General features: G+C 43.8%; 2 long non-coding RNA genes across 2 annotated transcripts in view; both read right to left on the reverse strand.

Annotated features, from left to right (window-relative positions):
• LOC309345236 overlaps positions 1-13,407 on the reverse strand; it is a 278,649-nt gene that overhangs the window by 47,530 nt on the left and 217,712 nt on the right. The gene's annotated exons all lie outside the window — the stretch shown is intronic.
• LOC309345196 overlaps positions 4,753-13,407 on the reverse strand; it is a 32,363-nt gene continuing 23,708 nt past the window's right edge. Inside the window, exons 2-3 of the long non-coding RNA XR_014158082.1 lie at positions 7,441-7,576; positions 4,753-5,315 (exon numbers count right to left, since the gene is read on the reverse strand). This is a non-coding gene — a long non-coding RNA (uncharacterized lncRNA). The remainder of the gene's footprint in view (positions 5,316-7,440; positions 7,577-13,407) is intronic.

Below are 13,407 nucleotides of genomic sequence, written 5' to 3' on the forward strand. Positions count from 1 at the left end.
ATTAACTGAGAGGAGCTACTGAAAGGAAGTCTAACCCATCCTATTTATTTTGCTGCTGACTGATGCCAGCTGCAAGGCTGAGTGGGTTGGATATTTAAAAGGTATAATAATAATTTTAATAATTTTGAATGGTGGAGATGGAACCCTATCTGCGTCCCATTTGTAAGCAGTGAATCATGTCAAGGTAGCAAACCATTCCTCAGTCCCGAACAATGAGGAACAGAGGTAGTACGATTGAAAATGTCAGGTTGTGGGAGGGATCCTGGTAATTGCTCAGCTAGAGTACTGCTGTGTTGCTGAGAAGCTATTTGGAGACAGGCCAGCCAAAAACATAGCTTGGAAATAATATGCCAGAGATTTTTATTGTGCTGTAAGGATTTCGTTTGCTTTTTAAATTGTATCTGAATGCCAATGGCTCCCAGGGAGCAGTTACTTCACCAAGTACAAGAAAGGTAAAACTTTGACATGATGCATTGTATGTCAGTTTCACATTGCCATACATCAAGAATTTCAGCATGATAACAACCAACGAATTACAATGCAACAGGGGTGTCAATGCTATCAACTTGTGGACTGAACTGAGACAAAGGATGTTTAGCACATTATCTATGTTAATTGGCTTATCAATGTCAGGTTGTCTGTGTCATCAAAAGCTGTTTTTTGAATTACCACTGTTAAATGCGTAATTATCACTGCCTGTACTTTTCTGCATCTCATTTCCTTCTGACCTCAATTTCTACAACCCCACTCACCCAACACATGCCTGTGTGTGTTTGTGTGTTTGTGTGTGTGTGTGTTCGCACGTACATGCAGCTCTGCATAACACTTCATGCATCTGATGATGTAAAATCCAAGAAAGCCACAGTACATTTGTTAGTCTTTATGGTGCCTCAAGACTCTTAGTTGTTTTTCCTTCAAACAAATAAGAAGCCTGCTTCTTGGGAAATGATAAATTATCTGGTCTCTGTGGGTGCTTCCAGATGGGGACGTCATGCTATAAGTGAATCATTACGATATTTCAAAGGTAAAAAAGGTAAAGGACCCCTGGACGGTTAAGTCCAGTCAAAGGTGACTATGGGGTTATGGTGCTCATCTTGCTTTTCAGGTTGAGGGAGCGGGCGTTTGTCCACAGACAGCTTTCCGGGTCATGTGGCCAGCAGGACTAAACAGCTTCCTGCCACAGTGGTACTTGTTTATCTACATGCACTGGTGTGCTTTCGAACTGCTAGGTTGGCAGGAGCTGAGACAGAGCAATGGGAACTCATTCCATTGCGCAGATTTGAACTGCCAACCTTCTGATCAGCAAGCCCAAGAGGCTCAGTGGTTTAGGCAATGGGTTATTTTAAATGATAACATTTCCCTGAAAGAAGGAAATAGAGAGGCATCGTCTTGTGGAACAAAGAAGGGGTATTTTTTGTGCTGCTGCCATTAGGATCATAGAGTTGGAGGTGGATTGGGGAAGCTCTCTAGGTCTTCTGGTCTGGCTTGCTCGGTTTTGTACAATAAATCCCTAAGTTGAGTATTTTTGGAGAAAGGCTGTAGATGGTAGAGCATCTATCTTGTATGAAGAAGGTCCCAGGTTCAATTCTTGGAACCTCCAGGTAGGGCTGTGAATGTCCCCCATCTGAAACCCTGGTGACCAACTGGCAGTCAGAGTAGGCTAGCTGGACCAACTTAATGGCATCTCCAGTCAAGAGTGTGCCATCTAGTGGGCTTCAGCCTGTGCCTGGCCATGCCAGCCTGGGTGCATGCAAGTGTTCGCAATCAGATCCCAACCTTTCATGAAGACTTGGTTTTTCCTGGTTTTCCTGGAAAATTGTGTCTAACCTTTATAGACTTGGTTAATTACTGTTTGGTACTCAACTCCAGCAGCAGCCCTCCCCTTTCAATTAATTCCTTCATTAACTCCTTTCCGGTCTCTGATGAGGGTGGGGTGGGGTGGAATGGTGTTTTTCCTCTTGCTTTGAGACACGGGGGGGGGGGGTTGTAAAGTGTTTCGCTTTTGCATACAAAACGGTATTGAACTTGCTGTATGACAGGTGCAAAAAGACACAAGCTTGCTGTTCAATGGGGGGGGGGTGTAAGGTTCCCAACTGGGTTTTGGCAGCAGCGATGGTCACAGAACAGCTCTTCTCTTCTAAGCCTGATCGCAGGCAGCCAATGGAATTAAGCACCCCGAGCAAAGAGCCGTTTAAAATTCTATGAGCATCTTAGCAACAACACGGAGTCCTGAAACAGGGTCACGCCGATTGACAGGCACATGGACATTTGCCTGTTTCCCACAATGCTTTTTTCCACACTATTGTATACTTGTGCTACTGCTAGGGGGCAACTGAGGTGAATCACAGAATTCCTCCTCCTTCGTGTGCCTAAAACCATAAGTTCCCCCAAATCACGAACAATTACAGAGGCAAAAAGCTTCTCTCCCACACAAGGTGTTCTGCCAGGCATTTTACTACAGCAATAAGTCAGTTAGGAGAATACTGCCTGCTGTAATTTGTAAGTATCCTCACTTGAAACTCTGTGCTACTTCATCTGTTACAGAACACGATGTGCGTGTAACCATGTTAAATTAAAATGGAAGGTTTTGTCTGTTTAGATCAGAGCTCCCTGGCCTTCTTGAGGGCACCTTTGGAAGTTAAGAAACATGCATACCACAGAAATATGTATTTACACACAAAACAACCAACACCCCCCCAAAAAACCTTAATTTAAAAATAGGGAGGGGCAGGGAACCTTGGTGGATACCAAGGGGTGTGTCTTGGTAGCTACAGACACTATGTTGGAGACATGAGCTTTAGATTTTCACTACACACACTCACAGTCCATAAAGATGTGGGGGGAAATTACATGTAGTTTTGGGTCTAAGGAGGTGGCCGATGTTTGTTGCTCATGCAATGTTATTTGTTGGAAGTTCAAGTTGGAAGTTCCGCCGCACAACCAGAAGTCCTTGCACTGCTGGGAAGTTAGTTGTATATCACCCAAACAGATGCATTACATACAATGTGATGTTGCAATTAACATCACATATCATGCATAAAACATATTGTGGAGGAGAGGCCTATCAATGGCCACTGGACATTACGCCTATGCTCTGCTTCCACAGTTGGAGGCAGCAATGTTTATGAGTACCAGTTGCTGGAAGCCACAGACGGGGAGAGTGCTCTTGTGCTTGGGTGTTGCTTGAGGTTTCCCCACAGACACCTGGTTTTTATTTTATTTATTTATTTGTTGAATTTATATACCGCCTTATACCTGGAGGCCTCAGGGCAGTTCGCAGAACAAAATCAAAATACAGTGGTGCCTCGCAAGACGAAAAGAATCCATTCCTCGAGTCTCTTCATCTAGCGTTTTTTTCGTCTTGCGAAGCAACCCTATTAGCGGCTTAGCGGATTAGCGCTATTAGCGGCTTAGCGGCTTAGCGGCTATTAAAGGCTTAGCGGCTAAAAGGCTATTAGCGGCTTAGCGGCTTAGAAAAAGGGGGGGAAAGCGAAAAAAATCGCAAGACTCGCAAGACGTTTTCGTCTTGCGAAGCAAGCCCATAGGGAAATTCGTCTTGCGAAGCGCATCGAAAAACGGAAAACCCTTTCGTCTAGCGGGTTTTTCGTCTTGCGAGGCATTCGTCTTGCGGGGCACCACTGTATAAAACCACAATACAGTGGTACCTCGGGTTAAGAACTTAATTCGTTCTGGAGGTCTGTTCTTAACCTGAAACTGTTATTAACCTGAGGTACCACTTTAGCTAATGGGGCCTTCCACTGCCGCCGCACAAATTTTGTTCTCATCCTGAGGCAAAGTTCTTAACCCAAGGTACTATTTCTAGGTTAGCGGAGTCTGTAACCTGAAGCGTCTGTAACCCGAGGTGCCACTGTATATATAATCAAAATAAAAACAATAACACCCCCCCAAAAGAATCACATTTTAAAAGGGCATAGGACATAGGTCGTCTACTGTGGACATAGGATTCTGGACTAGATGGGGCATTAGCCCGATCCACCAGGTTGTTCTTATGTTCTATGGTTTGGCCTCACACATAAGGTAGCATGTATTCATCTTTTCCACAGGCAGCTGCTGGCTGAGCTCCAAAGAGAATATGGACTATCCAGAGATGTGGGTTGTCAGTTCTTTCTTGCCTCTTTTATTTTGTCTCTCCCTCTCATTAGTGATGTGGTAGCTTAAGTTAATCCCACCTCTGAGCGGAGCAGGCCAGGCATGGACCCTGACAAAGTGGAAGTTGTGAAATCCACATGCCTGCCACTAGAGAGATTTGGGCAGATGAGCTGAAAATTACTGTTAAGGTGACATGATGGCTGTTGACAACACAAGTGTACTGGAGGCAGTTGCTTCTGAACAGACTCCCGTTTAGTGGTAATACGCTTCTGCTGGGCAACAGGGACTCAGCGGAACACTTAGATTAATGGATGTTGCCTGAGAAAAGTGAATAAGCAAGGCAGCTGAGTCTTGCCAATGTAATAAGGCCTGTCGAGTTTCCCCAGTGCCTTCCAAAGTTTTCTTTCCCAGTCCACAGAAACAGTATTTGGAGAATGGAGGGCTGTCTCTCTCTTAGACTCCCAGGACTATTGTTAGCATGCAAAAAAAAAGGGGGGGGGTGCAATTTGTCTTCCTAAATTGCAAAGGCACGCTCTAAACAGCAGTTTGAGTGTTTCCAAAAGGCGAATAGGCTTACAGAATTCTTCCACCGAGTCTATGTAATCATGTTAAATTTCACATTAGTCCATGAGCTGGGATGCTGCTCCCTCTCCCTGACTCATGACTGCGGTGATAATTAGGAGTGGGTTTCAAAAGGGATTTTGCATCTAGGGGGTCCCATGCTTTGAATGCTTTATGCCCAGTATTGCAATGGGAGACATGTTAATCCTCCTGGTGGTTTCAGTGGAGTTTGGTTCCAGGCTAAATTAGTGAAGAGACCTGCTCAACTGCTGATAGGTGCCATTACTTGCCCCACTCCAAGGAAGCAGCAAAGGCAATGCTACCATTATTCATGTGTCAGGGCAGAAGCTGGCTTGGCTGCCTCCTTCCCCTCCTGATGAGGGCAGCAGCAGAGTGCCAGTTCAAGGCAGTGCAAAATTCTCATCACAGCATCTTCTGTTCTGGCACGTTCCCATCGTTATATATCAGGTGTCCATATGCCATTCACTTGCATGGATGGGGCCAGGATTGCCTAGATAAAACTGCCCTAGCACATTTATAGTGGGCTTGGATTAGTTGTGGACCTACCTTTGATCCTAAGTCTTTTGGGGCAGGTTTGAATCGCATTTAGCTAGTAGAGGGTGGGACTGCTTAAAGATTCACTGCTGCAAAAGAATAAAATACAATGAACTGTGGTGGACCAAATTTTATCTCATGAAGATTTCTTGGGAGACATTCATAGCGGGAGAAAAGCCTCATTCCTCTGTGCCAATCTGCAAAGATTTTTGGGGGGGGTGGGGGTGGGGGGGCAGCAGATTGTGGCTTCAACCTCCTCCTCCTTCACCATATTATTTTAGCATCACTGGTGTTGCTTCCTGGAGTGATGCAAAAAGGGAAAGAAGCAAGCGGAGTAGCCATTCCCTCTTTTGCCACACAGGCATTTTAGGTTGGAATCATAAACTTCAGCAAAATGGAGAATAGGATCGATGGAAGTTAGATCAAAGTTTGCCGAGACTGGAAGCTTGCTCTTTAAAACAATGGGAGATTTCAGAGGTTGTCCACCTATGATTGAGAAGTGGTTAAAGACATTATTCCACCCACACATGCATGGAGAAAAACAAGATGTGAGTCAGCTAAGGATTGTGAGTGATTGTTTACAGTCTGATATGTGCTGCTTGATGTGATGGAGCTAATAAATGTTGGAGGTGTAGGTGATTTTCATGTTATGGAAGCAGCTGTGGGCAATTTCTAGGGAATGAAGTGACTACAAAAGGGCAACAGGTGGCAATTAACTCTTAGACCACCCTCTGGAGTAGGGATGGGGGAAGAAATTCAATTCAGTTTGCATTTAAAGGCAACTCTATCAAATTTCTGAAACAACACGAGAATGAAAACAAGCCATTCTTCAAAATTCACACTTATCTGAATGTTTTGATGCAGTTCTCTAACCAACCAATGTTTACAAAAATGCACATATATTAAAGAAAAGTGTGCACAAATGAATATAATAGTGAACAAAACGTGTAAAAATGCATATTAGGGCAACTGTTGGCAAAAATGCATGCATTTATTTATTATTTTAATTAATTACCTGCCCTTCACCCTTACGTGCCAGGGTGGGTTGCAGCAAATAATGTACAAAGTTAAAAACAACATAAAGTGACTTTCGATTGCAAACATAGGGTGGGTCGTAAATATATGCACCTCAGGTGTCAAAAGCCAGGGTAAAGCAGTGTGTAGTTAAAACAACATACAGAAAAAAAAGTTTTTATTAGGGGAAATTCACACTGAAATGCTGTCAAATTTTCATGAGATTGTCTTTTTTTTTTAAAAAAAGCAAATTAATTGCTGCACAGGTGTGGAGAACTGAATTTAACTTTGGAAAAATGAGAAACTGAGAGACCTTCTATTGACAGATACTTCCATCCTTACTCTGAAGTGTAAACTCAACCCTGTCCATGACAATCTTCATGAAGTATGGTCCACTATAGCTTTGGTCAAGCTAGATGGAATCATTCTTGAGCAAAGTTTGAAATCCCTTCTTCTTATAGGTGACTTCATTAAATGTTTCACAGCCAAAGCAATCCAAAGTGGGAGGAGGAAGGAAAACCCAAAGTTGAGGCACCACAAAACCCAAATCCCTGCTGGGCTTGTGGTGGAAGCAGGGGGCATTTCACCATTTGTTTTCCCTTATTTATGCCTAAATATGACAGGAACTATTAATTTAGCCTTCCTGCGGGGACAGCCCTGATACACAGTGTTGTAATTCCACATTTCACAATAGTTCCTTGACACCTGGGTGGGATGCTGGATCGGACAATGTTGGCACTTCTGCAGCCCAGAAAACCCCAGGATGTCTTAAGCCCTTTTGAAGACTGCCTCTTCAAAATGGATGCTGTTGAGTCCCTGTATATATTGATTGAACTGTAGCTGGAGAAAATGGGGAAGTAGGGGAAGGCGCATTGCTGTTTTTTGAGTTTCCAAAGCTGATCTCTTTTTCTTTTCTTTTCTTTTCCCAGGCCATCTTTTCCATCTCCCCGCCACCCTTTTAATTTTTTTTGCCTGTTATTTCCTTGTAAGTAACAGCACCGCAATCTTCGCCTGCCTTTCCTTTCAGTGCAGTCAGTCCCAGGCAATTAGCTGCTACAATCCCACCAGAGGGCTTGCAGATATCAGCACTCTCAAAGGCGAGGCGGATGCTTTTCAAAGCCGCTGTCGTCGTCAGAGGGGAAGAAAACAGGAGTGAAATTTCTGGCCTACTTGCCTGACAAGTAGAAATATGAAACAAACCTGAATCTTAACAACCTCGTAACTTTTTTTCATCTCTCCTTCGATGTCGGGATGTCAAAGACGACCACGAGGGTCCTGTTAATTGGCGCAGGCTCCACCAGCCGAACCTCCTCCTCTTTCGTCCTAGTTATTAGTGCTGCAGAAAGAAAAATTGCAGTCTTCAATTGCCTCAGCCACATAATACAAACCTGGTTGTGAAATATGAGGCGTTCAAAATCTGTCTTGGTTGTAAGGGCACATGATTTCCATATTAAGATGCCCCCTGTATATTTTAACATCCCTCCTTAAGGCCATCCTGACAGACAGCTCTGCAAACAATCCCGGGGACATTGGCTAATTGTACTAATCCGATTCAAATGAGCTTCTTTCTTTCCCACTTACCTCAGTGTGTTTCATCTACTTTTTAATTGGGTCACTGTTAAGTAGGCAACTTCAGACAAATTCTTCTAACAGACTTGCAGTCCATGTGAGTTTTCACCATCACGTTGGATCAAAGACATCGTCCCTGGAAAAGGGCTGGGGTTTTCTAACCAAGAGGCACTCATTTTGCTTGCCTGCACTGCCCAGCTTCCTGATATATGCTCCGCCACTTAGACTGCAATCTCACATGGATTTACTTGGGAGTGAACTCAATGGGAACATTTCTGAGCAGGCAAGCATAGGGTTGCACTGTTGGTGGCAGAGATAGAGCGAAGCTGTTTTATTAATGCTTTAGGCTGCAGTGGCTCCTTGGCAGGGCTGGACAGGTGAGTCTGCTGCCTCATCCACAGCATGCAAAGTGGCCAGGGCAGAAGGTGGCGGCGGCACAGTGATCAGAGCCAGCTCTGCCAGTCTCTCACTTCCCCATTAAAACATCCCATTTCCATTGCCCCAGCCAGTGGTATAAAACATCTGGAGGGCACAGGGCTAGGGAAGACTGACCTAGCTGGATTCAAGCAATCTTAAGTTTTTCCTGTGCCCATTTGGTGTTTACATCTGAAATGCATAGGACCCCAAACTAATTTCCTATAGGAACTTACTGGCACCAAGCAGCAATATTAGCAAAGGGTAGCAGTGGAGCTATTACAAATTTGCTAGTTAGGCTTTTCCCTTCATTAGGGAGAGAGGCTTATTGAGGCTGCTGGCCTTTAGCAAAGATGCCTGGCATTTCCAGAAGGGGAGTGATCAGCTTTTGTGTGCAATTTGCATGAAACAATTGTTGTTGTTTAGTCATTTAGTCGTGTCCGACTCTTCGTGACCCCCTGGACCAGAGCACGCCAGGCACACCTGTCTTCCACTGCCTCCCACAGTTTGGTCAGACTCATGTTTGTAGCTTTGAGAACAGTGTCCAACCATCTCGTCCTCTGTCGTCCCCTTCTCCTTGTGCCCTCAATCTTTCCCAACATCAGGGTCTTTTCCAGGGAGTCTTCTCTTCTCATGAGGTGGCCAAAGTATTAGAGCCTCAGCTTCACGATCTGTCCTTCCAGTGGGCACTCAGGGCTGATTTCCTTAAGAATGGATACGTTTGATCTTCTTGCAGTCCACGGGACTCTCAAGAGTCTCCTCCAGCACCATAATTCAAAAGCATCAATTCTTCGGCGATCAGCCTTCTTTATGGTCCAGCTCTCACTTCCATATGTCACTACTGGGAAAACCATGGCTTTTACTATACGGACCTTTGTTGGCAAGGTGATGTCTCTGCTTTTTAAGATGTTGTCTAGGTTTGCCATCGCCTTTCTCCCAAGGAGCAGGCATCTTTTAATTTTGTGACTGCTGTCACCATATGCAGTGATCATGGAGCCCAAGAAAGTAAAATCTCTCACTGCCTCCATTTCTTCCCCTTCTATTTGCCAGGAGGTGATGGGACCAGTGGCCATGATCTTCGTTTTTTTGATGTTGAGCTTCAGACCATATTTTGCGCTCTCCTCTTTCACCCTCATTAAAAGGTTCTTTAATTCCTCCTCACTTTCTGCCATCAAGGTTGTATCATCTGCATATCTGAGGTTGTTGATATTTCTTCCGGCGATCTTAATTCCAGCTTGGGATTCATCCAGCCCAGCCTTTCGCATGATGAATTCTGCATATAAGTTAAATAAGCAGGGAGACAATATACAGCCTTGCCATACTCCTTTCCCAATTTTGAACCAATCAGTTGTTCCATATCCAGTTCTAACTGTAGCTTCTTGTCCCACATAGAGATTTCTCAGGAGACAGATGAGGTGATCAGGCACTCCCATTCCTTTAAGAACTTGCCATAGTTTGCTGTGGTCAACACAGTCAAAGGCTTTTGCATACTCAATGAAGCAGAAGTAGATGTCTTTCTGGAACTCTCTAGCTTTCTCCATAATCCAGCGCATGTTTGCAATTTGGTCTCTGGTTCCTCTGCCCCTTCGAAATCTAGCTTGCACTTCTGGGAGTTCTCGGTCCACATACTGCTTAAGCCTGCCTTGTAGAATTTTAAGCATAACCTTGCTAGCGTGTGAAATGAGTGCAATTGTGCGGTAGTTGGAGCATTCTTTGGCACTGCCCTTCTTTGGGATTGGGATGTAGACTGATCTTCTCCAATCCTCTGGCCACTGCTGAGTTTTCCAAATTTGCTGGCATATTGAGTGTAGCACCTTAACAGCATCATCTTTTAAAATTTTAAATAGTTCAGCTGGAATATCATCACTTCCACTGGCCTTGTTATTAGCAGTGCTTTCTAAGGCCCATTTGACTTCACTCTCCAGGATGTCTGGCTCAAGGTCAGCAACCACACTACCTAGGGTATACGAGATATCCATTTCTTTCTGGTATAGTTCCTCTGTGTATTCTTGCCACCTCTTCTTGATGTCTTCTGCTTCTGTTAGGTCCTTTCCACTTTTGTCTTTTATTATGGCAATCTTTGTACGAAAAGTTCCTTTCATATCTCCAATTTTCTTGAACAGATCTCTGGTTTTTCCCATTCTATTGTTTTCCTCTATTTCTTTGCATTGCTCGTTTAAGGCCTTCTTGTCTCTCCTTGCTATTTTTTGGAAATCTGCATTCAATTTCCTGTATCTTTCACTATCTCCCTCGCATTTTGCTTGCCTTCTCTCCCCCGCTATTTGTAAGGCCTCGTTGGACAGCCACTTTGCTTTCTTGCATTTACTTTTCATTGGGATGGTTTTAGTTGCTGCCTCCTGTATAATGTTACGAGCCTCCATCCATAGTTCTTCAGGCACTCTGTCCACCAAATCTAAATCCTTAAACCTGTTCCTCACTTCCACTGCGTATTCATAAGGGATTTGACTTAGATTGTATCTTACCGGCCCAGTGGTTTTTCCTACTTTCTTCAGTTTAAGCTTGAGTTTTGCTATAAGAGAGACTTCCGGAGGCGGCGCGAACGGCAATGGCTGCCCTCTTCTAACTGGGAGAGGGAGCTCCGTTGAGAACGGGTCGTCCGCTACGGCAAAGCGGAGACCCACATCGGAAAACCACAGGCAGCAGAAGCCTGTGGTCTCGGGACCCGGCGGGTGCCAGGAGCAACCCCCGAAACGTTGAAGGAACCCCGTAAGGGGCTCCAGATCGCGGAGGGGGGTAGCGGCGCTGTGGGTCGTTTCGCAATCAACGGAGCGAAGCCGCGCTGCTGCTGCCGGTGAGCGCTGACCTCTCTTCCTGATTTTTGATTCGGAAAGCAACAACCCGTGAGTAACAAGGATTTTACAAAATTTTGGGATCTAAAAACTCTGAATTTGGCTGAAAGCGGAGTGATGAAAAACAGGAAGTCCGTCTTCCGCTGCCATTGAACTTCAAAGTAAAGGGCTGGAGGAGTGGAGGCAAAGAGTGAACTTTTAACTTAACTGATCTGAGCACCCACTGACTTTCTCTTTAAGCAGAATAAGGACTTTAAGCATTGGATTTTATGACTTTTATCTGGACTGTGATACCCTTCTTCTATTGGGATTACAATTTAAGCAAGAAACCCAGGTGCTGGAACTGCCTGAGTAACTGAATAGTCAGCTTGCAGGTTTGGATACTTTGAACTTAAATTTTGAAACAATCTGAGGGAGTTTGGACTTGCTACTTTGAAGCATCATCTGGAATGCCAGTAAGCACTGTCTGAAACATTGTGGGTTTTAAATACTGACTCTGCTAAAACTTATTTTATTGAAGGTTCCTGGACATTAAATTTGATTTCATTAATTTTATTGGAATTGATCTCTTCCCTAAAGACATTTTAAGCTCCCCCTAGAGGATTTGGGATTTATAGCAGTGACATTGTTTTACTTTCCTTTTCCCGGCCTCCTGTTTGACTGCTACCATCTGGGCCATTGATTTCTCATGGGAACAACTCAGCTTGACCTTGACTTTTAGATAACTCTGGAATGAGTGGCGCAAGAAAAAAGGGACCAAAAACCAGACAAACAACTTTAACAACCTTAACCCGCAGCCTCTCAGGCACGTAGATCATCTGTGCCTACTTTGCCTTCTGAGGAAGAAGCTGCTTCTCTGCCAAGGGCAGGGGAGGGAGAAACAGAGGAATTACAATTGGAAGATATGGCCTCAGGAGCAACCGGCTCCATTTTAGAGAAAATCCTTGAAAAATTGGAATCTTTGGATAAAAAAGCTGACCAGCAAACAACCAAAATCGATCAAAACACAGAATGTCTAAATAGATTTAACTGGACAAGTAGCACAGAATGCACAAGCAATTGGAGAACTGAAGGAGGCTGCAGGTGAAAATCGGAAATTGGCTGAGGATACCAGCCAAAGACTTGGAAAGTTAGAAAAAGAGGTAAGACCACTCTGTAAACAAGTAGATGAACATCAGACCTATCTTTCTATGATAGAACTGCGGAACAGGGAGACTAACTTAAGGATAAGGTCGGTACCAGAAGCGGAAGAAGGCAACTTAGCTGAGTTTCTGACTAAAGAATTTTCCAAGTTTTGGAACTTAGAGGAAAAAGACTTTAAAATCGTATCAGCTTTTAGGCTTGGAAGACTTATAAAGAAAGAGAAGCCCAGAGACTGTCTGATAACATTGAGATCAAAGGAGGAAAGGGACAAGATTTTGGGCTTGCATTACGGAAAGTCACTGGACATTTCGGACAAAAGAATTGAAATTTACAAGGACATTCCTAAGCAACTGTTGGACCTTAGATCTGACTATTTGGAACTAGTAAGATTGTTGAGGAGCAATTCAATCATCTTCAGGTGGGATTTCCCCCAAGGATTATCTTTCACTTTTAGAGGGAAGAAGATTAAAATCAGAACACTGGAAGACAGAGACAAGTTTCTGACTGCATACGGAGAGGACCTTCAAAAAGGACTTGAACTACCCTCGGGGCCTGAACCACCAGGGGTACCTGCACCCTCGGACCCTGAAGTCCCGGAGAACAAAGTACCACCACAAGGAAAATAACCAGATTTATTCAGGATGTCTCTGCAACTTTTGAGCTGGAATATAAATGGCTGTAACAGCCCGGAAAAAAGGAGGAAAATTTTTCACATATTAAAAAAGGAACAACTGGACATTATTTGTTTACAAGAAACACATGTGATTAGGCTCCACAGAAAAGTGTTAATAAATAAAAGGCTTGGCCAGGAATTTATATCTTCGGACACAGTAAAGAAGAGAGGCGTGGTGATATATGCAAAAGAGAGCCTTTCACCTAAATTTTTATTCAAAGATGAACATGGAAGAATTTTGGCAATTGAAATACAACATCAAGGAGAGAAAATTCTGATATTAGGAATTTATGCCCCAAATGAAGAGAAATCGGAATTTTACAAGAAGTTGCATGAGATTATGCTGGACTATCTGGACTATAACAACATCATTATGATGGGAGATATGAATGGGGTTGTATCAACTAACAGGGATAAGTCACAAAGCCAAAATGTCACAAAAGACGGAAGACTACCAAAGACCTTTTTTGAAATGACAGACAATATGGATTGGATTGATATCTGGAGAATGAAGAACCCCTTGGGAAGAGAAGGAACATTTTTCTCTGAAGCCCAGCT

This window comes from Podarcis erhardii (genome assembly GCF_964252035.2).
Source record: "Podarcis erhardii genome assembly, chromosome: 6".
NCBI classification, from domain to species: Eukaryota; Metazoa; Chordata; class Lepidosauria; order Squamata; family Lacertidae; genus Podarcis; species Podarcis erhardii.